The following is a 25,495-nucleotide window of genomic DNA, read 5'->3' on the forward strand; positions in this document are numbered from 1 at the left end:
AAACTTATATTTTAAAAGATTGAATTCTGGACAGGAAGACCCATGGTCAGCCTTCTCGCTCTGCTGCCTATTGAGGCCTTTAAGTGGCCAATTAATGACCAATTAAGGATCTCATCCCACCACCAATGGTATTAACCCAACTGCAGGCGGGCCTGTCACCATGCAGTGTGGCACAATAGCTGCTACCCTGCAGACAGCTTGTTACCTCCACTGGGGGTACCTGACTGGGGAACTGGACATTAGGCAGTGGGGGGGGGGGGGGGGGGGGGGGGAAGAGAGGGGGGGGAGTGGGGGGGGGGGGGAGAGAGAGGGGGGGGGGGGGAGAGGGGGGGGAGAGGGGGGAGGGGGGGGGGGGCATCTCTGAGAGCCACCTCCCTGCCCTTGCTGTCGAACTGCACCTTTCTTCCCATAAACCCCACCTACCAAACCTGCCCCCCACATTACTTATTTGAGGCCTGGGTCACTCGGCAATCCTGGGACTCCAATGCCTCCCATTACAGCAGCAGTTCCTGACGCCTCAACAAGATTCTGCCGTAAGCCCTTCACCCTCCCCAACATAGGAAAAGAAGGCCAAATGCTATGCCCCCCACAACCCGCACTCCCACAGTTGAACGTGCTCAGTATGTATTGGCGCGGCAGTGAAAAAACATGTTGAACCAACAGGAGAGCACTCAATAAAGTCTTATGAAGTCAGATGAGTTGCTGTTTAATTCTGGTTTATCATGTTGTGTACGTGGCAATGATGGATTAAAACGGATCATTGTAAATAATTATCTAACAGTCTGCTCTCTCTATCCTCTCTAAATACTGACTAATGATGATTGAGTCCTGGGTATAATGTAGCAACAAAACCATTTGTTTCTTCCTTTTCTTCTGTGCTGCCAGTGACAGTCTAGTGGGATATTGTAAAGTCTTGAATACATTCCAAACGCAGCCTTTTCTTTGGGCTTCCCAGCTTTGATGGACTGTGTGGTATGCTGTGAAGACCTTGAGAAAATGTAAATACTGACAAGGGATGAGCTATTGTTTTCATTCCACTGTTTTGCAGTTTTCAAGTTATTTGAAAGACATTCTTGTCTTCACTCTCCAGTGCTTCCCCAGTGTTTGGATAGAGTTCAGCTCACAAAGCTGAAGTTTAACCCTTTCAACATAATGAAAGCAACGCAAGTACAAAGAGCAATAGCTGCTTCAGTAACTTAGATAGAAAGTACACTGTTCCCCATAGCACTGTAACTGAGCCTCTCAGAGCAGAAAGGCCACAGGTTTGATCCCTGGCTGGTGCTGTGTTAACTGAATTCAGCTAGATGCCAATAGATGTGATATAGTTGGGCTCGCTGTCTGTGGATTTGCAAGGGAAAATGCAAATGGCTGCTTGGAGAAACAGCCAGCTTTTATATATAAACAAAAATACTGTAGATACAGAAAATCTGAAATAAAAACACAAAATGCTGGGAAAATGCCCCACATCTTTGGACTGTGGGAGGAAACTGGAGCACCCAGAGGAAACCCACGCACACACGGGGAGAACGTGCAGACTCCACCGTGCCTCAAGCCGGGAATCGAACCTGGGACCCTGGAGCTGTGAAGCAATTGTGCGAACCACTATGTTACTGTGCTGCCCCAAAGGATTGAAGAGCTGGTGCAGGGGTTTAGGCTCATCGGGACCGAGGGAGGCTGGTGCGCTAGGGAAAGAGGAAATAGAAGCATGTCTCTCATTGTCAGCTGTAATGGAATGGGAGGGTGCAAGGAATGTGATGGGCAGGGTGGGCCACCTTTGTAGGTCGGAAGGTGGATTGGGATGCAGAAAGGCTATGGGGAGAGTGCAGAAGTCTGAAGGGCAACACTGGGAAGGATCAGTGCAGTCAATGGTGGACTCCTGGGATGCAAACTGAGGGTAACAGTGTTATGAGTGTATGGTGAACGTTACAAGTAGAGGGAGCTGGTAAGTTGAGGGTGGGGGTGCAACAATGTTGTATGAGGGTTGTTGGTGGCAACATGGAGATGAACATGATTTGAGGGATGTTGGGCAGGTCAATGGTAATGGGGGATGGGTTTTTTCGGAGGAAAGGGGACCTCAATGTTAATCTGCACATTTCCAAAGGTGATGGTGAGGGTTGAAGGGTGAGGGTGGGGAAGCCCGAAAGTTATACTGGGGTGGGATGGTCAATGGTTATGGGGATGGTAAGTGGGTGACTAGGAGGGGGAAAGATGTTTGAGTGGCGTCAGAATGTTGCTAGCACCATTGTTAGGGCTGGTTGCAACTATTCAGAGCCTCGTGTTGGAGATCCCAAGATGCTGCATTGGAGTTGGGTGATCAGGGGTGGACGGAGATGCAGGGTCAGCTCATATACCTTATATTTTATAAATTTAGAGTACCCAATTCATTTTTCAAATTTAGGGGCAATTTAGCATGGCCAATCCACCTATCCTGCCCATTTTTGGGTTGTGGGGGCGAAACCCACGCACACACAGGGAGAATGTGCAAACACCACACGGACAGTGACCCAGAGCCCGGATTGAACCTGGGACCTCAGCGCCGCGAGGCTGCAGGGCTAACCCACTGTGCCACCATGTTGCCCAAGCTCATATACCTTGACCTCTCTGTAGATGCCTCAATCTAGGGGATGGAGGCTGGGGTATCTCGAGGAAGGTGGTGGGAGGGTGCTAAACCTCAAGGATTACAGATAAAACAACACATTGGACATTATTAAAGTGCATGTGAATATATTTACAAAGGTTTGATCGTTCCGACATTCAATAGGGCACTTGCGCAACAATTTGTGATTTCAGCGTTTCTGAATTTTCCTTTTTCCTGCCATTTCTCAGTGCTTCCCCAACATCAGGCAGCAGGGTAGCATGGTGGTTAGCATAAATGCTTCACAGCTCCAGGGTCCCAGGTTCGATTCCCGGCTGGGTCACTGTCTGTGTGGAGTCTGCACGTCCTCCCCCTGTGTGCGTGGGTTTCCTCCGGGTGCTCCGGTTTCCTCCCACAGTCCAAAGATGTGCGGGTTAGGTGGATTGGCCATGCTAAATTGCCCGTAGTGTCCTAATAAAAGTAAGGTTAGGGGGGGGTTGTTGGGTTACGGGTATAGGGTGGATACGTGGGTTTGAATAGGGTGATCATGGCTCGGCACAACATTGAGGGCCGAAGGGCCTGTTCTGTGCTGTACTGTTCTATGTTCTATGTTCTATGTTCTATCTGCAGCAGGGGTGGAGGCAGCTAGCTGACCACTTGACCCTGTTGCCTTGGATGACCTTGGTGGTTGTCCTGAGTCATGAGACTTGGATAGCCCCGGCTTTGCCCGTCCTGTTGTGGGGAAGCTGCTCCCGCTGCGGAGGACAAGGTTGAAGGGGTCACAGGCAAAAGTGATTTGAAAAGCCGGAGAATGTCTGAGAGTACAGAGTGGTTCCCAGGGGTGTCTGACTGCCACCCTGCTTCCCTTTGGGTGCCAGAATGCTCCTGCCTCATTTCTGAGAGGAAGAGACACCTGGAGGGATGTTGATGTGTACTGTTCCCATCTCACGTGGCCACTGCAGAAGCTGATCCATGACTAACATGGTGGAATGCATGTCTTCACCCATCTCTGGCAGAATCTGCCGGACTAGGGTCTCTGTGGAGTCGGATATCCTCTCCGTGGAGACACCTATGCATGCACCTGTCGTATCAGTTTCTCAGTCAGCAGGCGGATGGATCCTTCCACCACGTATGTCATGCTGCTGACACCTCTAACTGTTTTCCCACTTCTCTTTCTGCTTCTGCAACCGGAACTTGGAATGCTGTTTCCAGAGGCTCGTCATTGGACTCCGACATCAGAGATGTCTCTTCCCCAGCAGTATTCCCAAGTACCGGTGAGCTTGGCTGACCCTGTCTCCTCTTGCTGCAGACCACGCTATGACAACCAGAGTGTGAGACCCTTGCTACACTCGAGCCAAGGCCCACTGCAGCTGTGTGTCGCTGGGTTGCTGGAGGACGTAATTGACTGCTGTTTCAGAATCACATTTGCACTTTGCTCTCCTGTGATGTCCTCTCCCCTCTAAGGCCTTCTCATTGTTCGGGTCTTGCCCTCTTCCTGGTGACATCTGTCAGTGAGAGAGGAGAGAAAATTACCACATGAGATGCCTCCAACATGGAGGCACCCTTGACCCTGAGGACTCTGTGACATTACTGGTTGGATGTCTCATGCCAATCTCTCAATCTGCAATAGCCCATTCCTGCACCACTCCTGGCCAGCTGGGTTGCCCACTTCTCGAACTCTGTCACTTCCTTCATGTGTGGCCGACCCCTCCAATCTTCTTCCCCTCTTGCCCGTTATGGCTTTATTCTCCTGCTCAAAGAGAACAGAGAAGATGTGATTCATAGGAATTATATTTAGCATCCAATTTTACACACAAGTTTCATGTTTCTCTCAGGTTCCCTGCCTTAGAAATAACCCACTGGATTGTGCAGCATGTCATTGATGTACTGCAGGTTGTCCAGCAGGGCTCAGGGCCACCACCCTCCAGAGTGGTGAGCCCAACCAGATATAGGAATAAGACACAGAGAGGCATGTCATTTGTGGAGCATTCTGGTATTCCCTTTCATCAGCTGGGTACCGGACACCCCTCCCGGTCTCCACCTGGTCGAAGAAGATGCCCAGGAATGAGTCACTAAACTTTGAAGCCGGAGGTCTCAGTCACCTTCTTATCATCTGATCAGTCTTGTTAGTAAGTAGTTCTCCAGGCAGCTTTTAATATGGTGCCCAGATCTGATGGCAGCCACAGGATACCTCGACTGCATAATTAATTAGGCTGGAGTCACGCGATTCTGTGCAAATTCCCGTTGGCTTCTATGGTGGGGAACGCTCCCTTCCCTGCCACAGTACTTAGTCCCGGAAGGGAAAATCCTGCCCTTAATCTTGTATATTTTATATACGAGATATAGGGGGAATCATTGTAACTTTTATCGTTAGGTGAAATGGCATTTTCAAGGGAATTGACAATTGGACATGGAGCTGAGCTGTTCCTTGGAGACCCAGCACTAGTTCAGTGGAACAGGAACTGACTCCGTTAGGGCAGAATACACCTATTCACAGATGGACAGTGAAGTTTCCTGTCACCTTGCTTGGGGATGGAGCCTCTGTCTACCCCCAAAAGAGGCAGGGTCTCTCTATTTTAGCTGTTTGTGTTTTTTTGACCACAACAGAATGAGGCATACCTTGGAAGGTGGTTTCCCTGGTGAGACATACCAAGACGTTGTCTCCATCACTGCTGATGGAGGGGGAGGAGTGAATTACTCTTTTTCAATTATAAAGTGACATCTCCCCTCCCCACTCCCAGGCACAATGCAACTGATGAGGTTACAGTTTGCAGCTTGCTGTGTGGGGGACCCAGACACCACAACGCTCCTTGACCCAGCCCCCACAAAACCGAAAGCCTTGGAGAATCCATCTCCTAACCCCATGGTTTTTGGGGTGAGCAGTAGAAGTGATCCTGTAGCCCTGTCGTCTTTCTGGGTAAGTGACCTCCTCTTGAATGAGGTTATGTGAGTGAAGATTCCTCACTTCTACTCCTCACAATGGAATAATTCAGACTATTGTAATGGGCAATTTATATTAGTGGCTTTTGTTTTAAATTATACCGAATATGAATACTTAAGGAACCAATGGATGGAAAGATAATGGAGAAGGGCTAAAAATCTACCTAGCAATTATTATGCTAGACAAAAGATAACTGATCAATTGACAAAGCTAGTTTAAGACCTGTAAATGTAACATAACAATGCAAAAGTAAGCACAGAATAAGAGCTAAATCCGATACCAGACCACATAACCACAAAACACACATCATGGCAGATAGCAAAGAGCTGATTTGTAGTTTTAAATTGCTGTTTAAAATTTACTACCAATTGACTTGAGGCCCGAAGTGCCTTTTGGCATGAAATCAGAAACTGCGGAACTGAATTTTTCCCTACAAGGTTTGAATTTGAAGGTGAACATGCCGGAGCTTGAACGGAAGTGACACTCCACTGCCAGTTCCCCGCACTTCGAAACTGTGAGGTTTCTCCAACACCTCAATTTGTAAAGACATGAGGAGCTGAGCCAAACAGTCCAGCAGGTTCACCGGTTCCAATCCCAGTTTGTGTCGTCTGAGCTGGAGTAAGAAAGTGGGCGCAACTTGGTGCAGCACGTTCTTGCATGGGGAGCGAGCAACAAGCCTCTACCTTGAAGTGCATTTGTGAACCACTGTGTGGGGCAGCATCCCCAGGGATGAATTACCTGGGATAGATATGAATAAGGACCCCCATCTGCGTTGCGTTAAAAGAGAATTGCCACTACTCATGAAATGGCATATTCAAGCTTGAGTCAGTCCTCTCCGGAGAGAAGATTGGACGAGAAAAAGTAACAAACGACAGAAGCTCCAACTAAAAACGGCCTCCAGATATCTTAATGTTTGGTTGTACAGTGTTACTTCTCTGAAATAACCCTGGCGGTCAGAGGGTTAATTGTTTCTGGACTTTGTTATGTTTGAGGAAAACCATTCCAGCCATGCATCACTTGGTGTACAATGCATTTCCTTTCCTGCAATCTAGGTGGAAGAAGTGAAAAGTGAAAAAAGATGATCAGGCCTGAGTGACACCACTCCACAAGGGGAGTGCGATGCACAAACTGAGCTGGCACCAGTTTATATTAAACAGTTGGCGCATTCCTGGATGATCAAGTGCTCACGAAACCCGGACTCGTTCTCGCAGCGCATCTGTGTTGATGTTTATGTCAATAGCTTCTTATATGGGAAGAAATAAAATAATTTATCGGAACCAAGAGGCAGGTCACCATGGCAGCAACCAGCTGCTTTTGGGGACATTTTCTCCAAAGCATAAATCCCTATTATTCGAAAAATAAGCCTTAATGCTTAACAATTCAAGAGTTTAAGCCATTTAAAGTTAAATTATGTCTCTCAGGCAGTTTCTCCTATTTATAAGGTCCTGTCATTTGTATTTATAAAACTATGAATTTAAATTTAGTAGTATAGCTTTGTTTGAATTAGGTACAGATGTAGACCTGAATTATGGCCTGTAATTCTTTTTGACTCTAACCAATAAATCACAAGGGTGATGCCTTTATTGCTAAGAACTTACACTTGGTGTTTAGTTTTAATAGTTGGGATTCAATCAGGCACAACTGTCTATTGTAAATGTAACAGCATTAACCTATTCATCTTCACCACCACCTAATATTGTTTCAAAAAAGTTGAAAAATGTGGATGTTTTTAAAATCAAAAAAGCTTTAACTTTAGTTCTAACATGTAGCTTGTGAGTGGAAAAAGATCTAAAATACCTTAATATTTACATTTCAGGGGCGGCATGTGGCGCAGTGTTTAGCACTGGGACTACGGCGCTGAGGATCCGGGTTCGAATCCCGACCCTGGGTCACTGCCCGTGTGGAGTTTGCACATCCTCCCCGTGTCTGTGTGGGTTTCACCCCCAAAACCCAAAAATGTGCAGGGTAGGTGGATTGGCCATGCTAAAGTGCCCCGTAATCGGGAGAAAATAAAATTGAGCACTCTTAATTTATTCAAAAAGAAAAATATTTAAATTTCTTTCAGGGCGGCATGGTGACGCCGTGGTTAGCACTGCTGCCTCACAGCTTTGAAGACCCGGATTCGATCCCGACCCTGGGTCACTGTGTGGAGTTTGCACATTCTCCCCGTGTTTGCGTAGGTCTCACTCCCACAACCCACGGATGTGCAGGTTAGGTGGATTGGCTACGCTAAATTGCCCCTTAATCGGTTAAAAAAAAGAATTGGGGACACTAAATTTAAAAAAAACATTTCTTTCTTTGGCCTCTTTTCCATTTTTCTTCACCCGCCCCTCCATCGTAACCCCACGCATTTGTCCAAATGGTCACTCTTCAGGTATGAACTTAACAGTGAGCGTTGACAGTTTGTTTGATTGTGGACAGTGTACGAGCTAAGTATATACTTTCCAACAAAGGCCACTAACTAGGAATCGGGAATTGAAGCCCAGCTCCTCCTGCCCCTCCCCTCACACCAAGGAGCCAATTACATCAGCCCTTCTATCAGATGCAACATGAAATCAGATAATTCATGAGCCATCACTCTGATTAAAAGGGAATCCAGTTGCTTAATAATGGCCTACTTCAGAGTAAACTAGATCTTGCCTGCTGTCCCTAGCTCTTTTAAATTGTTCTTCTGGCTGTGTGTACTGTATTAATGATTTGGTATTGTAAAGTAAAATATAAATTTTTTTCTTTATTCTTTCATGGGATGTGGCTGTCACTGGCAAGGCCAGCATTTGTTTCCCATCCATAATTGTTTGTGAACTGAGTGGTTTGCGAGACCGCTTCAAAGGGCAGTTAAGAGTCAACCGCATTGCTGTGGATCTGGATTCACATGTCGAACAGATCAGATAAGATGGCAGATTTCCTCCCCTAAAAGATGTGAGTGAATCAGATGGGTTTTTATAACAATTGCTGAGACTCGCTTGGAATCCCAGAGTTATTAATTGAATTTAAGTTGCACCAGCTGCTTTAGCGGGATTTGAACCTCTGTCCCCAGAATATTAGCCAGGGCCCAAGGATTACCAGTCGGGTGACATGATCACCATGCCTCCAATCATGCCAATGTAATAATGTGGACTCGGTCTGACACCAGAACAAGCCTTTCCTTGATTTCCCATGTAGCTCCCAACAACAAGAATGGTCTCTGTGGGCACTTGGAAACCAATGCGCTAGTGTTTCACTAAAAATCTTCATCATTGGAGTGATACTTGGAGGAAGTCTCAATATAAACTCAGTACTGGGCATAAAGATTTTAAGTTGGACGAATAATTTTTGCCATTCACAAACCATAGTTCCAGGGAACATTATCCAGCAGAGCAGCTGAACTTTCTGGATTTTGATTTAAAAAAAAATATAATTTATTCCAATCACAGTCAAAACATCAGCACAACACTTCCAAATAAACATGATACATACAGTTTGTTCATTTTCCCTCCTCTTCTCCCTCCCGTCCCCCAGCGACAAACAATTCCTCAAACACGGGCAGAAACAACCTCCAATGCACGTAAAACCTCTCCTCTGATCCCTAAGGGTGAACTTTATCTTCTCCAGCCTAAGAAATGCAAATCCCCCAACCACGTTGCTATCCCCGGCAGCACTGCCAACCTCCAGTTCAATAATATCCATCGCTGGACAATCAGAGCGGCGAAGGTCACGACATCCGCCCCTTCCCCTCCTGCAACCCCGTCACCTCCGACGCCTCACAAATTGCCACCAGAGGGCATGGTGTCATCTTAATCACCAAAATCCCCGACAAACTTTCAAGCACTGACTCCCAAAAGCTGTCCAGCTTTGCAAACCCCCAGAACATGTGAGCATGATTCACTGGCCCCCTCCCACACCTGTCACAAACATCCTCTACTCCCGGGAAAAGTCTCATTCTGGTCCGAGTCATGTGAACCCTGTGCACCAACTTGAACTCTATAAGGCTCATCCTCGTACTAGAGAAGTTGAGTTGATCCGACACACTGTTTCACTCCATCTTCCTACCCCCTCTTGATCCCCAATTCTTCCTCCCACCTGCGCTTGATCCCTTCCACTCATGGCATCCCATAACCACCAGTAGACACCACCAATGTTTCCTTCCCCACCCCGCCCCATACCCCGTCACTCATCCAGGGCCAACAACATCTCTAGCAATGTATACTCTTGAGGAAACAAGAGCAGTTCCTTCTGCGCAAAGTCCCACACTTGCCATTATCTAAACTCATTCTCCGTCAGTAACTCAAACCTCTCTCGCACTTCCTCCAACCTTGCAAACCTGACTTCTGCAAACAGGTTTCTTACCCGTTCTATCCCTTTTGCAGTAAGGCCCTACAGACCCTCAGTGTCTTGCCTGCCCAAATGAACTCCAAAATCAGTTCATCCACCCTCCAGAAAAACGCCTTGCGAAGGAAAATTGGAAGGAATTGAAAAATAAACAAAAACTTTGGCAGCACCTACATATTCACTGCCTGTACCCTCCATGTCAACATCAGATGCAGGATATCCAATCTTTTCAAATTCCCTCTCACCCCCTCTATCAAACCCGTCAAATTCCACTTGTGCATAGTTGCCCAATCATGCGCCACCTGAATCCCCAGATAACAAAAACTAACACAGGCCACCTTGATGGCGAGGCCCACAAATTCACGCAGCCTAAAATATCCCAAATTCATCTCATTCGTTCTCACGCTCGCCATAGGGGATGCGTACAATAGCCGCACCCAAGCAATGAATTTTTGCCCAAACTCAAACAACCCAAGGATCTGGAACAAGTAACGCCACTCCACCCAGTCAAAGGCCTTCTCCATGTCCATTGATATGATCACCTCCAGCACTCCCCGCGAAGGAGTCTTCTTTTAAAAACATTTTTTTTGGGCGGCAGGGTGGCGCAGTGGTTGACATTCCTGCCTCATAGGGCCAAGGACCCAGATTCGATCCCAGCCCCAGATCACTGTCCGTGTGGAGTTTGCACATTCTCCCCATGACTGTGTGGATCTCACCCCCACAACCCAAAAAGATGTGCAGGGTAGGTGGATTGGACATGCTAAAATGCCCCCTAATTAGGAAAAAAGAATTGGGTTCTCGAAATTTATAAAAAAGAAAAAAAAATATTTTTATTCAACATTTTCAACATTTCCGCGAAGGGGTCTTAACAAGATTCAATAATCCACTGATTTTACTAGACAACTGGCACTCCTTCACTGAGGCCATACCTGGCACACACCCCACCAATTGCCTCGCCAACAGCTTGGCCAAAACTTTCATATTGGTATTCAATAACGAGATGGCCCTATAAGACTCATACTCCGTCAGATCCTTGTTCTTTTTTGGGATCAATGAAATAGATGAAATAATGGGCAGCATGGTAGCATGGTGGTTAGCATAAATGCTTCACAGCTCTAGGGTCCCAGGTTCGATTCCCGGCTGGGTCACTGTCTGTGCGGAGTCTGCATGTCCTCCTCGTGTGTGCGTGGGTTTCCTCCGGGTGCTCCGGTTTCCTCCCACACTCCAAAGATGTGTGGGTTAGGTGGATTGGCTATGCTAAAATTGCCCTTAGTGTCCTAAAAAAAAATACGGTTAATGGGGGGGGGGGGGGGGTTGTTGGGTTACTGGTATAGGGTGGATACGTTGACTTGAGTAGGGTGATCATTGCTCGGCACAACATCGAGGGCCGAAGGGCCTGTTCTGTGCTGTACTGTTCTATGTTCTATGCCTGTGGCAGCATAGCCAGCAACTACATCCTTTCCAACAACCCATTAAGCATGGTGAGGAGCCAGCACCGCCGGAAACGGCTTATAAAATTCCGTCGGAAAGCCATCTGGCCTCGGCGCCTTCCCCGTATGCACCATACCCATACATTTCATTACCTCTTGCAGCCCCATTGGCTCCTCCAATGCCTGCCACTTCACCTCTTCCACTTCCAGTACAACAACACATCCAAGTACCCACCTAAGTTCAGCCCCCGATAAAAGGTCTCAAACACCTTTTTTCCCGGCGCCAGCACCACGCCCACCTCCCACTCCAATCACCCTCGCCTGCCACCTCAGTTAATGGGCTAGCAGGCGACTAGCCTTCCCCCCAAACTCATACTGTACCCCCTTTGGCTGATGTAGCTGACCTACCGCCTTCCCAGTTGTCAACCGATCAAACTGCCCCAGCAATTTCTTCTTTTCCACCAGTAATTCCCGAGTCAAGGCCACCGAGTACCTGCGATCCACCTCCACAATAACTTCCAACAACCTCTGCCTCTCTTCTCTCTTGAGTGACAGCACTGTTTGGAGTACAGTCTCCAGTGGAGATTTTCTTTAGGGCCAGACACCAAGATAATCAGGGAAGATTTCACTGGGATCAGGATGGCAGGCCCCGGTGAAGGGTTGGGAGTAGGAGGTGGCGAGGTGGAGTGTTATCTTCGAGTGGGGGGGGGGGGGGGGGGGGGGGGGGGGGGCATGGGTAAAATTGTGGTGGGACAGGATAAGGGCCTCAATAACCTCAAGAGTGGGCATGGTCTCCGATGCTTTCACCGCTCCACATAAACTTTCATAGTTGGGGTGGGCGTGCAGATGGCAGGAAGGCATTCACTCAATTTTACGAGCCCCTCTGCCTTCAAACCTAGCGGCGGGAGGAGCATAAAATTGTTGTGCATCTCCAATCTTTCAACCACACTTTCAGTCTGTTCCTGTATGTGCAAAGTAAAGTTGATATAGTCCCAGATGATCATAGGGTGCTTTCCCCTTTGACGGGGAGAGCTGACTGGCGGTGATTTATCCTGAGGATCACCGCACCGCAAGCGAGGGGCAAGAAGGTTGAGAAGGCGGTTGAATAACCTCAGCCAGTACGGGAATTATGAGCACAGGTGAAACCCCAGTCAGTGCCCACCACACGAGTACAATTAAGCATCCATAATAATATACAATTGACATTCTGTCTTCATGTAACAAAAGTTCTGGCACAAACAGAAAATGCTGGCAGTGTCTGAGAAGAGAAGCAGAACAGTTGAGGTTGATAATCTTTCATCAGGATGATAAATGCTTTTTGTTATCGATGACCTTGAAGCGACCTTACCTCAAATTCCTTGACCAGAATGCAGGGTGTGCAGTAAAGATGCTTTTGTGTTTGTGGTTTAACATTGAGACCTGGGATCCTATTTCAGGAGCCTGGCCTCCACGCTCTCTCACTTTAGGGGACAGGCTATGTAGGCCTTCTAGGCTACAGTGTTAATACTGAGACCCAGAGGGCATTATGTGAGCCAGCACTTCACGCTTACTTTTCTCCATAAAGGAGCAGATCATGCAGATTCTGATCCCTCGCAGAGCAGAAAATGTAAAATTTCAGTGATTGTTGGCTGCACTCTTGTAATGTAAAAACACCTTTAAAGTAGCAGGTACCTTCTGTCAAACAGAGTTATTTAGAAAAAAAACTGCTTCATATTTACAGGCACAATATAGCTTAGAAAATCACAGGCATGACATTCTCAGTGGTGAGCTTCGTGTTAGTGAATAATGAGGTGTTAAAGTGACCTATTTAGATATACAGTTGACAGATTAGCATTAGAAGAGGTAACAATAGAGCCATTAATCTGCATAGGGCATTGTGTTTGTAGCAGCAACCCATAGAGTAAGTCGAAAATGACCCTTATTATAATGCACTTTACAAAATTGAGTCACACTGAACGGAATGAGGAACAATGGTACCTTTAGACAAACTGTACAGTTAACAGTTATACACTAACCATTTCATGCACCCTTCTTGCTCTTGCCTTTATATTATTCAGATGAGGTTCTTTTTGTCTCAGGTTGTAGTTCACCGTAGGTCTTTGCACATTGCAGTTATTCAGAAGGTCTGACTGTGGCTTAATTCTGGACTTTTAACTATAGTTGGGGCAGGTTTGTAGCAAACAGTAATGTGAAAACCATTGGATACGATGGCAAGGTCGGAGGCTGTGTTTGGATTGCTGGACAAGCTCTGAAGGCTGCTGTTGTAGGTGAAAGTAGCTCATGAAATGGTTGACCACACCACTAGGAGTAGTGGAGCCACTTCATTCATTATGCTACTGCTACTGGAGTTATGGAAATTCCCAATTTAAACTGGGAAATACTTCAAAGATCTTTCTGCATTCCCTGTTGCCTTTCTATAATAATCATTAAGTAGATTTGGCTTGGAGGGCCGAAGGGCCTGTTCCTGTGCTATATTGTTCTTTGTAGACATTAGGGCAATCCCTGAACTACAAATCAAATAAATGCCCCCTTTTTAAAGGTTTTCTACTCATAAAGGCGCCTAATTCACAAAGGGAAACACATAAAAAACTGAATAATAACATGCATATGGACATCCACTATACATTAAGGTCCCTGTGGCAGGCTAGGTGCTTCTCAATATAATTGTGTTAATGGGTGCCCATTATATGTTGTTTGCTTTTATAACTGGTGGGGAATGAATTTGAAAGTTTGCCCTTATTTGGGATTGATAGAATTTAGTTGAAAAAATTGTGTTTGTTAGTCTTAAATGCAGTCATTTCAAGCAAACTTTGTTCCTTAAATGTGTTACACACATGTGTACTGCGTTTGATTGATAATGCATTATATCAATGTTGAGATACTGTGCAGACAGCCAGGAATAAATCACTGGGAGTCATTCACATTGTTTGCATTTATGATCAGTCGGCACCTTCTGATGTTGTGTGAAGTGCTCCCCTTGTCATCCCTTGGTTGGAGACAATGGGTGGTATTTATAAAAACTGCAGCAAGGAATAAAACAGAAACAGGCAATTAGAGTCTGTAGGTCAAGTAGTGTCTGTGGATAGAGCGGACAGTTAATGCTTTGAATGCTGGGCCATCTTCAAATGTATGGCTTGCTAGGTGAGAAAAGGCACGACCAATGTGCAGCCATCTATAGTGACCTCCTTTTGGCCAATTCAAATCAGACAGGAGCGGTCATTAAAAATACTGATGTGCGGCACGGTGGCGCAGTGGGTTAGCCCTGCAGCCTCATGGCGCCAAGGTCCCAGGTTCGATCCCGGCTCTGGGTCACTATCCATGTGGAGTTTGCACATTCTCCCCGTGTTTGCGTGGGTTTCACCCCCACAACCCAAAGATGTGCAGGGTAGGTGGATTGGCCACACTAAATTGCCCCTTAATTGGAAAAAATTAATTGGGTACTCAATTTATAAAAAGAAAATAATTAAAAATACTGATGATGTGGAGATGCCGGCGTTGGACTGGGGTGAGCACAATAAGAAGTCTTATAACACTAGGTTAAAGTCCAACAGGTCTGTTTTGAATCACTAGCTTTCGGAGCACTGCTCCGAAAGCTAGTGATTCAAAACAAACCTATAAAAAATACTATGTACAGGTACACATGCTGAATTTGGGCAAAAACGAGTGTGAAGCCACAAGTGAGCCCACATGTTTAGGTCGGAAAATGAATCAAACATTGCTAATTCGTGCCTGCACCAGTCGTTAAAGGTAAGCAAATGCAACCAAAACCTTTCTGTCCAGATTTCAATTATTAAAATGTGCAGGTGGCCACAATGCACCCCCTCATCCAAAAAAACTCCTGTTATGCTACATTACAACAGTGACCACACTTCAAAAGTAACTTATTGGCTCACAAAAGGTGCTTTTTTACATTCAAGTTTTCCTTTTTTGAAAATAAATTTTGAGTACCCAATTAATTTTTTCCAATTAAGGGGCAATTTATCGTGGCCAATTCACCTACCCTGCACATCTTTGGGTTGCTGGGGGCGAAATCCACACAAACATGGGGAGAATGTGCAAACTCCACACGGATAGTGACCCGGAGCCGGAATTGAACCTGGGACCTCAGCGCCGTGAGGCAGTAGCACTAACCACTGCGCCACCGTCCGCGAAGTTTTCCTTTCTTAGCCTGTCAAGTTCAAAACCAGAAGGGTAGTTGCTTAGTTTGCCTTTCATTTATGTTTAAATTCCTACAACCAATCATTGTTCAGGTTACACTTTCACAGAAGACAGGACCAGCAATGCTCCCAATAACATCAGCTTGTGGAACTCCTTAAAAACAAAAGTTAGCATGGAGGTGTTATATCGTCAGGTAGCGATTGATAACATACTGATATTAGAGGTTGCAAAATGTTAGGAAATATTATAACTGTAACCTATTTGGCTGTCAAACACAAAAGAGACTGTAAAGAATGCATACTGTAGGATGTCATTGTACTAAATCGTGATACGTTGTGTTTTAAATAGAGTGCTTTCACTGATGGAGCTATTAACGGCATATTAGATCATTTGTGAGTGTTAGCTGTTGGAGGATACTGTACTGAGGCGGCTGCTGTTGTAATTTCAACAGCAGTTGACAGACTCATACGACAACAGCACAATTAAGGTGGCTATACATTGTAAACGTGCAGGTGGCTCTATGTGTGTTATTTGGCCACAGCTAACTGCCCATGAAATCTACCAGCCCAGTTTACCTTGTTCTGGTGACAGGGGAGACCCTGGTTCTGGTGATGACTGGAAACTGAGGCAGGATTTGCCAGCTCCACCACTGGCCACTGCCTGATGAAGAACAGTACTGAGTTTAAAACAAAGTAAACAGGAGAGCGAGACAGGAAGGCTGGTAGTATCACGCCAATCTCCTAAGCCTTGCATGACAGAGAGAGAAAAAACATTTGATGCATTTATTTTTATGGAATGGCCTGAAAATTCACTGAAACAAACCTCAACTGTAGATCAAACATTCTGAAACATTAGCAGGAAGTGCTGGAAAAATTCAGCAGGTCTGGTAGCATCTGTGGAGAGAGAAACGTTGAGTTAACGTTTCAAGTCCAATATGACCCTTCTTTGTTCTGATACTGCGAAACCTGCTGATATTTTTCTGGCACTTTCTGCTTTCATTTCAAATTTCCAGCAGCTACAGTATTTTGCTTTTATTTTGGAACATTTTGTTGTGAAGATCATTGCACTGCAATTTTGACCGGATTATTTTAAATATTGCAATCACCTTTCCAGTGCAGAAGTTGGATCATGATGTTAGTGCTGAGATTCCATAACTTAGGCTACTATCCTTTCTTCAAGTAGAATTTAAGCGATCAGGTTCTAAAGCCAGGATAAATTGATGGCTACAGTTCCAAGTGGGGCTGCAGAGTCCCATCTGTGGTTGCTGTGCCTGGGCCAGATCACATTTACAGCTCAAATTGTACACTGCTGTTCATGCATAATGCTTTGTCGAGTTACTGAAGGCACTAATACCAAGGTATGGCTTGCTATATAACACAGGCAGTCCTTGGACCTTACGACACAATGAAAACTACATCTTTAGTTGAAACATGGTTAATTGGAACCAATTTTCCCATCAGGACAATGCTATAAATCGGGGATTGGTTCCTGAACCACCTATTTTCACCAAAATATCCCACAATTTTGTACTCTTCCAAATATAAATGTTAAGAAAGAGTGTGGAAAGATTCACCCAAGTAAAAATGCCTTGGAACAGCAACTCAGCGGCTTGAATCAGAGAGATGGGTGGTACAGAACGCCAATGCACATGTATGAATACATGTTCATTGATGTGTGTCATAAAGTCAAAACTGGCGTCGTACACATGAAACGGTTTCAATTTATAATGTTGTAAGTGTCGTTTGTTGTCACTCGAATGTTATAAAGTCAAGCACTGCCTGTAGTAGGATATCTATTGACCATTTAGTATCATTAAAATTCCTTTGTGGCTGTACGGTGGTACAGTGGTTAATATTGGGCCTCACGGTGCCGAGGACCCGGGTTCGATCCCAGCCCCGAGTCACTGTCCGTGAGGAGTTTGCACATTCTTCCCGTCTCTGCGTGGGTTTCACCCCCACAACCCAAAGATGCGCATGGTAGGTGGATTGGCCATGCTAAATTGCCCCTTAATTGGAAACAAATGAATTGGGTATTCTAAATTTTAAAAATAAGTCATTTGTGGCTAACACTCAGCATTGATTTGTACACTCCTCTCATTGCAGTTCTGTTATAGCTGGATTGCGCGAAGCAGCTGCAATGAGATTGATTTCCCTTTCTGAAGCAAAGACAGTTTGATGTTGGTTAACTGTTTGATTTGATTTGATTTATTGTAACTTGTACCGAGGTGCAGTGAAAAGTATTGTTCTGCGTCCAGATAGATCGTCCGTACATGAAAAAACATAGGACATGCCTGAGTACACAATGTAAATGGTAGCGCGGTTCCTTTACAGTGGCGGGCTTTGTGGACATGTGAACAGCTTGGGATCAATCACGCGGGAGTACCTGAACCCTGAGCAGGGGCTAGGGCAATGTGGATCCCTTGGCTGACAGGTCAAGACCTAACCATCATTGCTCTGTGCGTGTATATAGTTGCCTTTGCCTACTGTTAATATACCCCCTTTTTTTTGTTACTGGAAGTTTCCAGTGTATTGCCTTGAGCCACCACAGTAACTAATCTTATTTGCTGGTTCTAGTAATTAGAAATATTTGAGGCCATGCATTTGAACCAGCCTTTTACTTTGAAGTGGTTCACCTTCACTTTGGAAGGTCATCACAATCAATGTGAAACCAAAAACCAAAAGCCTGGTGGATTTCAAAGTTCACCTTGTAGAATGCTGTTATGTCCACCCATTATGTTGCGGATTACCTGTTTTTGGATTTGCAATTTTCGAGGAAACAACTATTACGTAGAAAGCCCTGGGATCTTAGACTGAGGGTGATATTGCAGACAAAAAATCTTCTGCTGATGCTCACCTATACTTGATTGATGAGGTGTTGCCATCAATTTGACCCGATAGCAGTTCTGCCTTTAACCCTGTTGTTGTTATAGGTGCTGACAACCCTCTGAAGAGAAAGAACTGAAAAAAATGAAAGACTTATGTTTTGAGAGAATACCTTAGCATGTTGTAAAACTGCCTCAAACACTTTTCATGATTATAGAAATTTGGTGGGCACTGGGCGGTATATGAACAAAGATGGTAATTATCAATGTCAAATGTCAGAATGATGCCAGATCTATCCATTCTAGTGGGTATTTATATTAGATTCTTGGGGCGGGATTTTCCAGTGCACCCCCCCCTCCCCCTCCCCCGAGACCTGAAATTGCTGCCCGAGGTCAAAGGACCAAAATCCGCCCGATTTTCCGTCCCGCCGGCAACGATTCCCACGGTGGGCACAACTGGATAATACATGTGAGAGCTAACCCCATTCCTACAGGTGTACCCTTTGACAAAACTCATGAAATCAGAAATCATCTGCGTTTTCTTCCTTTCCCCATTTTGTGAATGGAAAACGTTTTTGTTATTTATGTTTGAGGATGGAGATGAAGGGCAAAGCTTAGATATGTTTGGTTTCTGGCTAATTGTGTAAATCTACAAATTGAATGATGCAAAAGAAGCACCAAACCCGCTAGCATTATTCTCTCTGATTTCTGGAAGTTCAGATCTTCCTGCACAATATGGTTGTTGCTTTGCTTTGAACACTGTAGCCTTTTATATCAAAATGGAGCAGGACAAGTACAGAGCGCAATTGTTCCCAGATATTGCTTCTCCCACAGATTTATAGGCCCAGACTGCTTACCAGAGCAAACCCACAGGGATAAAACTGAGCGAGTCAATTTATTTATGCAATATTGCATGTATTTTTTAATGGGGAGGCACACCAGCTTTGCTCAGCATCCTTTGATCTTCTGTCTTTAGTTTTCCATGTCTGGGTCCCGGCACTGATCTGTGCTGTCAAAAAAAAAACGCAAGACTGCACAAGGAAAAGTTCAACTTGATGAAAACAAGCTGACCCCCAGCTTCGAAGAAGACTTCAGAGCCCAGGGTCTGATTGTTAGCAACATGCTCTTTATCATTGTCCTTGCGACAGAGAGTAGAATTCCAGCAATTCCTGACCTAATTCATTACAGGGGAAGAGATGTTAATTGTTTTCATTGCTGGGTGCTGATAGTGTGTACTTCATGTCATCTTTTACCTAGTGCTTACTTTTACGTTGACTTTGTAGTGTTGCTTATCAGTGCAGACAGTCTTCTGATCCACCTTTCTAAAGCTGTCAGCCTAAGATAACTCTTCTTTGAATAAACTGCAAGCTGCATCAATGAGGTGACAGAGACAGAATGATCCAAACAATATTATTTTTCTTCTCTTCAAATGAGTATGTTATTTTCCAATTGAAAGGCTAAATATTTTCATTATAAAAATATAATCTTTGATATTTTTCTGTAATGTGCCTTCCCTGGTCACATGATATAAAACTGCACAACAATTTGAATGATGACAGTGGCAGGGGAAATAGGATGGTTGTACAAAGACGGACTCTAAAGAAGGAAATGAAAGAAGAAAATCAACAGCACTGCTTGCAAACAAACAGGGCGCCAGGTAGTTCAGTGTTTTTTTTTCATTTTAAAAAATAAATTTAGAGTACCCAATTCATTTTTGCCAATTAAGGGGCAATTTAGCGTGTTCAGTCCACCTACACGGCACATCTTTGGGTTGTTGGGGCAAAACCCACGCAGACACGGGGAGAATGTGCAAACTCCACACTGACAGTGACCCAGAGCCAGGATCGAACCTGGGACCTCGACGAGGTAGTTCAGTGTTGACGGTACTGATCCAAATTTCAAAAAGGCTCCAGGCTTGAACCTTGACCTGTAGTATTATCACCTGTAGGAATGGGGTTAGCTCTCACATGTATGCTGATGATAGCCTGCACCATGTTTTTTTAAAAATTTAGAGTACCCAAATATTTATTTTCCAATTAACGGACAATTTAGCATGGCCAATCCACCTACCCTGCACATCTTTGGGTTGTGGGAGCGAAACCCACGCAAACCCGGGGAGAATGTGTAAACTCCACACGGACAGTGACTCAGAGCCAGGATCGAACCTGGGACCTCAGCGCCATTGAGGCAGCAATGGAGATCACTGCTTTAATGTGCATGTGGATATTGGGTGTAAATAAGTTTGAAGTAATCACAGAATGACTCGCTGTAGACATTCACTGCCGACGTTTGTATTTGGGAAGCAATCACTCGGGTAAGTATCTGGAAGGGTGCCTGACAGCACTGGACAAACGTGTGCCCAGCAAGATTTGATGCTTCAAGGGAGCAAATTGGGGGTTGGTCAAGGGATGTAAATGTTTGTAAACATTAAAAAATAAGTACGGCAATGGATTCCGACATTAGGGGTTTTATTTTGTTTATCATCCATGCTTATATTTAATATTTAATTTCAAACAATGACCAGTCATGAGATGGAGAATTTGGTGAACTGTTGCAACGACAATAATCTCTCCCTCAATGTCAACAAAATGAAGGAGATTGTCATCGACTTCAGGAAGCAAAATGGAGAACATGTCCCTGTCTACATCAATGGGAATAAAGTAGAAATGGTCGAGAGCTTCAAGTTTTTAGGTGCCCAGATCACCAACAACCTGTCCTGGTCCACCCCATGCCAACACTATAGTTAAGAAAGCCCACCGACGACTCTACTTTCTCAGAAGACTAAGGAAATTTGGCATGTCAGCTGCGACCCTCACCAACCTCTACAGATGCACATAGAAAGCTTTCTTTCTGGTTGTATCACAGCTTGGTATGGAGCCTGCTCTGCCCAAGACCACAGGAAACTACAAAAGGTCGTGAATGTAACCCAGTCCCTCACGCAAACCAGCCTCCCATCCATTGATCTATCTATAATTCCCGCTACCTCAGAAAGGCAGCCAGCATAATTAAGGATCCCACGCACCCCGGACATACTCTCTTCCGCCTTCTTCCATCAGGAAAAAGATACCAAAGTTTGAAGTCACGTACCAACCGACTCAAGAACAGCTTCTTCCCGACTGCCATCAGACTTTTGAATGGACCTGCCTTGTATTAAGTTGATCTTTTCTCTACACCTTGCTATAACTGTAACATTATATTCTGCAGTCTCTCCTTCCTTCCCTATGTACGGTATGCATTGTTTGTACAAAATACAAGAAACAATGCTTTTCACTGTATACTAATACATGTGACAATAATAAATCAAATCAAATCAAATTAATGTTATTTGCTGAACTACTTCAAAAATGTGACGAACTTCAAAAAGGGAAAACAAAAGCAAATTCAGAAAATGCTGGAAATACTCAGCAAGTCAGGGAAAATCTATGGAGAGGAAAACAGAGTTAATGTTTCATTAATTCTGTTTTTGTCTCTACTGATCGCATTTAACCTGCTGACTATTTCCAGTGTTTTCTAATTTCATTTCAGATTTTCAAAATGCCCCATGTTTTCTTTCTCACATGCTGAAAATGCTGATTTTAATATCTGCTTGCCTGCACTTCAGAAAGGTTAAAAGCTTGACTTTCTCACACATTTTCCAAATATTCCAAGCTTCTGGATCTATTCTGATTCCAATTGTGAATGTCACTTTGGATAAATGAAGTGAATGAGTTACTTCAGAATCTATTCAGGTCTGCTTCATAATAAACCAGAGTTTTATCTTTCTAATAGTATTCACTATTATACTATTATATTTACTCTTTATATATCTGAATGGCATGATAGCACACTGGTTAGCACTGTTGCTTCACAATGCCAGCGACCCGGGTTCAATTCCCGGCTTGGGTCGTTATCTGTGCAGAGTCTGCACATTCTCCCCGTGTCTGCGTGGATCTCCTCTGGATGCTCTAGTTTCCTCCCGTATGTCCTGAAAGATGTGCTTATTATGTGAATTGGACGTTCTGAATTTCCCTCTGTGTACCCAAACAGGGGCAATAGTGTGGTGTCTAGGGGATTTTCACAGTAACTTCATTTCCGTGTTAATGTAAGCCTTCTTGTGACACAAATAAAGATTATTAGATTATTATTATACCAAAACCTATGTTAAATGTAGCAAAAGTTTAACAATAAGTTTTACTGGGTGTACAATTTAATTGTAGACCTTGAAGACGTTCAGTTACCTTTGACCCAAAGATTGTCAATTCTTTGGAGAAAACCCTCTAATTCTCCTTAAAATTCAAACAAAATACTCATTTTGCAGTAAATGAGCAGTGAGATATCAAACTCTTGATTCCATTGAATCTCTATAGTGCAGAAGGAGACTATTCAGCTCATCGGGTCTGCACGGACCCTCTGAAAGAGCAACCCACCTTGACCCCATCCCCCACCCTTTCCCCATAGCCCCACCTCGCGTTTGGACACTAAGAGCAATTCAGCATGGCCAATCCTAAAGGGGCAGCAGGGTAGCATGGTGGTTAGCATAAATGCTTCACAGCTCCAGGGTCCCAGGTTCGATTCCCGGCTGGGTCACTGTCTGTGTGGAGTCTGCACGTCCTCCCCCTGTGTGCGTGGGTTTCCTCCGGGTGCTCCGGTTTCCTCCCACAGTCCAAAGATGTGCGGGTTAGGTGGATTGGCCATGCTAAATTGCCCGTAGTGTCCTAAAAAGTAAAGGTTAAGGGGGGGGTTGTTGGGTTACAGGTATAGGGTGGATACGTGGGTTGAGTAGGGTGATCATGGCTCGGCACAACATTGAGGGCCGAAGGGCCTGTTCTGTGCTGTACTGTTCTATGTTCTATGTTCTAATCCACCTAACCTGCACATAATAATCTTTATTATTGTCACAGGTAGGCCTACATTAACACTGCAATGAAGGTACTGTGAAAATCCCCTAGTTGCCATACTCCAGCGCCCTTTCGGGTACACAGAGGAATAATTTAGAATGTCCAATTCACCTAACAAGCGCGTCTGTCGGGACTTGTGGGAGAAAACCGGAGCACCTGGAGGAAACCCACGCAGACTCAGGGAGAACATGCAGATTCCGCACTGACAGTGACCCAAGCCGGGAATCAAACCTGTGTCCCTGACTCTGTGAGGCAACAGTGCTAACCACTGTGCCATTGTGCTGCCCCAATTATGTCTTGCATTGATCCAGAGTAAGAGAAATGGGTAGGATGTTTTAAAATAAATTTAGAGTACCCAATTCTTTTTTTCTCCAATTAAGAGGCAATTTAGCAGGGCCAATGCACCCAACCTGCACACCTTTGGGTTGTGGGTTGAGACCCACGCAGACATAGGGAAGATGTGCAAACTCCACACGGACAGTGACCCGGGGCCGGGATTGAACCCGGGATCTTGGCGCCATGAGGCAGCAGTGCTAACCACTGAGCCACCGTACCACCCATGAAATGGGTAGGATTAAAGGGGAAGTTAAACTAAGCAGCTAAATGTCAGAAGAAAAATGTATTTGTATTTTTGACAGAGTTCATTAAAGTATACCCCAACAAGAAAAAAAACAAAGTCAAGATTATTATACTCACTGAGGCGGCCAAGAGAAATCTAAAGGCCAGTTTTAGAAATATGCAAAACACTTCTTTAAGATTGGATTTGGGACATGACAAAGGGGTTGGGAAGTGGAAAAATCAGAGAAGTGATGCAGCTGCTCTTTATTTATCCTGCAAGCAAGTGCATACATGCATGGATGTTGGGCCAGGACAGAAACAGGCAATTCTGTGATGTCCTTTACAGTTGAATAGTCTGCTGACAATCACCAACCAGGCTCCTGCATGAAGATGTGCAACTCATTGAGATGCTGAAAGTTGGATAAAATCTGTCGTTTTATCTCCCTGGCTGAAATTAGCAGATTGTAGTGCAGTGGGGATTGATGCTTATTAAAAATAATATTGAAAGAGGTAAATGGTCAGAATAAAAGCAATAGAAAGGAACAAGAGGAACCTAAAAACTCTTTTCAGCCATATAAGATGTGAAAATGGGATAGAAATTATGGAGGATCAGGAAATGGCTGACATGTTAAATTAATTCTTTGTGTCCATTTTCACAAATGAAAATTGTGGCCAAATTTCAGATGCAGTTATTTTGGCTCAGCAATCTGTAACATATGTAGATATTAATAAAGCATGTATAATAAAGAAACTTGAAGAATTAAACGTGTACAGGGCACCTGTAGCAGATGGGATATGCTCTGGAATCCTTGAGGAAATGTGTGAGGTTCTGGTTAATACCTTTTGGAATCTCTCTCTCTCTTTCTCTGACTCTCTGTCTCTCTGTATCTCTCTCTATATATATCTGATATACGTGTGTGTGTGTACAGCTTGGGATAAGGGGAAAGTAAATGTTATTCCCAGTATAAAAAAAAGAGCAAGAGATGAATCGGAGAATTACAGACAAATTCACTTAACATTCATAATGGGAAAAATGGTTGAGAGCATTTTATGAGATGCTATCAATGTTCACGTAAAGAATAAAGGAGCCATAAGGAATAGTCATCATGAATTTAGCGGCAATAGTTCATGCCTCACAAATTCACTGGAATTCTTTGAGCAGGTAACTAAATAAGTAGGCGCACTTTACTTGGATTTTCTGAAGGCATTTTGATGAAGGTCTGCACACAAGGCTTCCAAAAATGATCAAGGCTCATAGAACTAATGCCAAATTAACTTACTGGATTGAAAACTGGCTTGGCATAGGAAATAGAAAGTGATGAATTGAAAACAAAGGGCCCTCTTGGGATTTAATTTGCAGAATAATATAGCTTCAACTAGCAGCTCACTGGACAATATTTTGTCACTAAAATACTGTGAATGATACATTTCACTTTGGACCATTCCATGATTAAAACATTGAACCCAACATCAAAAAAGAGGCAAAGTTTGTGTGTTTCTTAAGGTGAGAGTTATTATCCCCGGGTCACTGTTCGTGTGGAGTTTGCACATTCTCCCCGTGTCTGCATGGGTCTCACCCGCACAACCTGAAGGTATGCAGGATAGTTGGATTGGCTACACTAAATTGCCCCTTTATTGGAAAAATAAAAGAAAAAGGTGAGGGTTATTAATTCCGAGGAATGGAACATTTTCTATTTGGGCTCCCAGTGCCAGGGTCTAGCCATTTGGATCTAGGTAAAATTGCTCTAATCTGTCCCATACACTGTGCTTCAAATCGATCCCAGCCAGTGTTTGTTTCCTAAGCTAACAATCATGTGATTGTCAATT

General features: G+C 44.5%; 1 protein-coding gene across 1 annotated transcript in view; it reads left to right on the plus strand.

Annotated features, from left to right (window-relative positions):
- sox6 (SRY-box transcription factor 6) overlaps nucleotides 1-25,495 on the plus strand; it is a 757,998-nt gene that overhangs the window by 428,110 nt on the left and 304,393 nt on the right.

The sequence above is a fragment of the Scyliorhinus canicula genome, chromosome 9 (assembly GCF_902713615.1).
Source record: "Scyliorhinus canicula chromosome 9, sScyCan1.1, whole genome shotgun sequence".
NCBI classification, from domain to species: domain Eukaryota; kingdom Metazoa; phylum Chordata; class Chondrichthyes; order Carcharhiniformes; family Scyliorhinidae; genus Scyliorhinus; species Scyliorhinus canicula.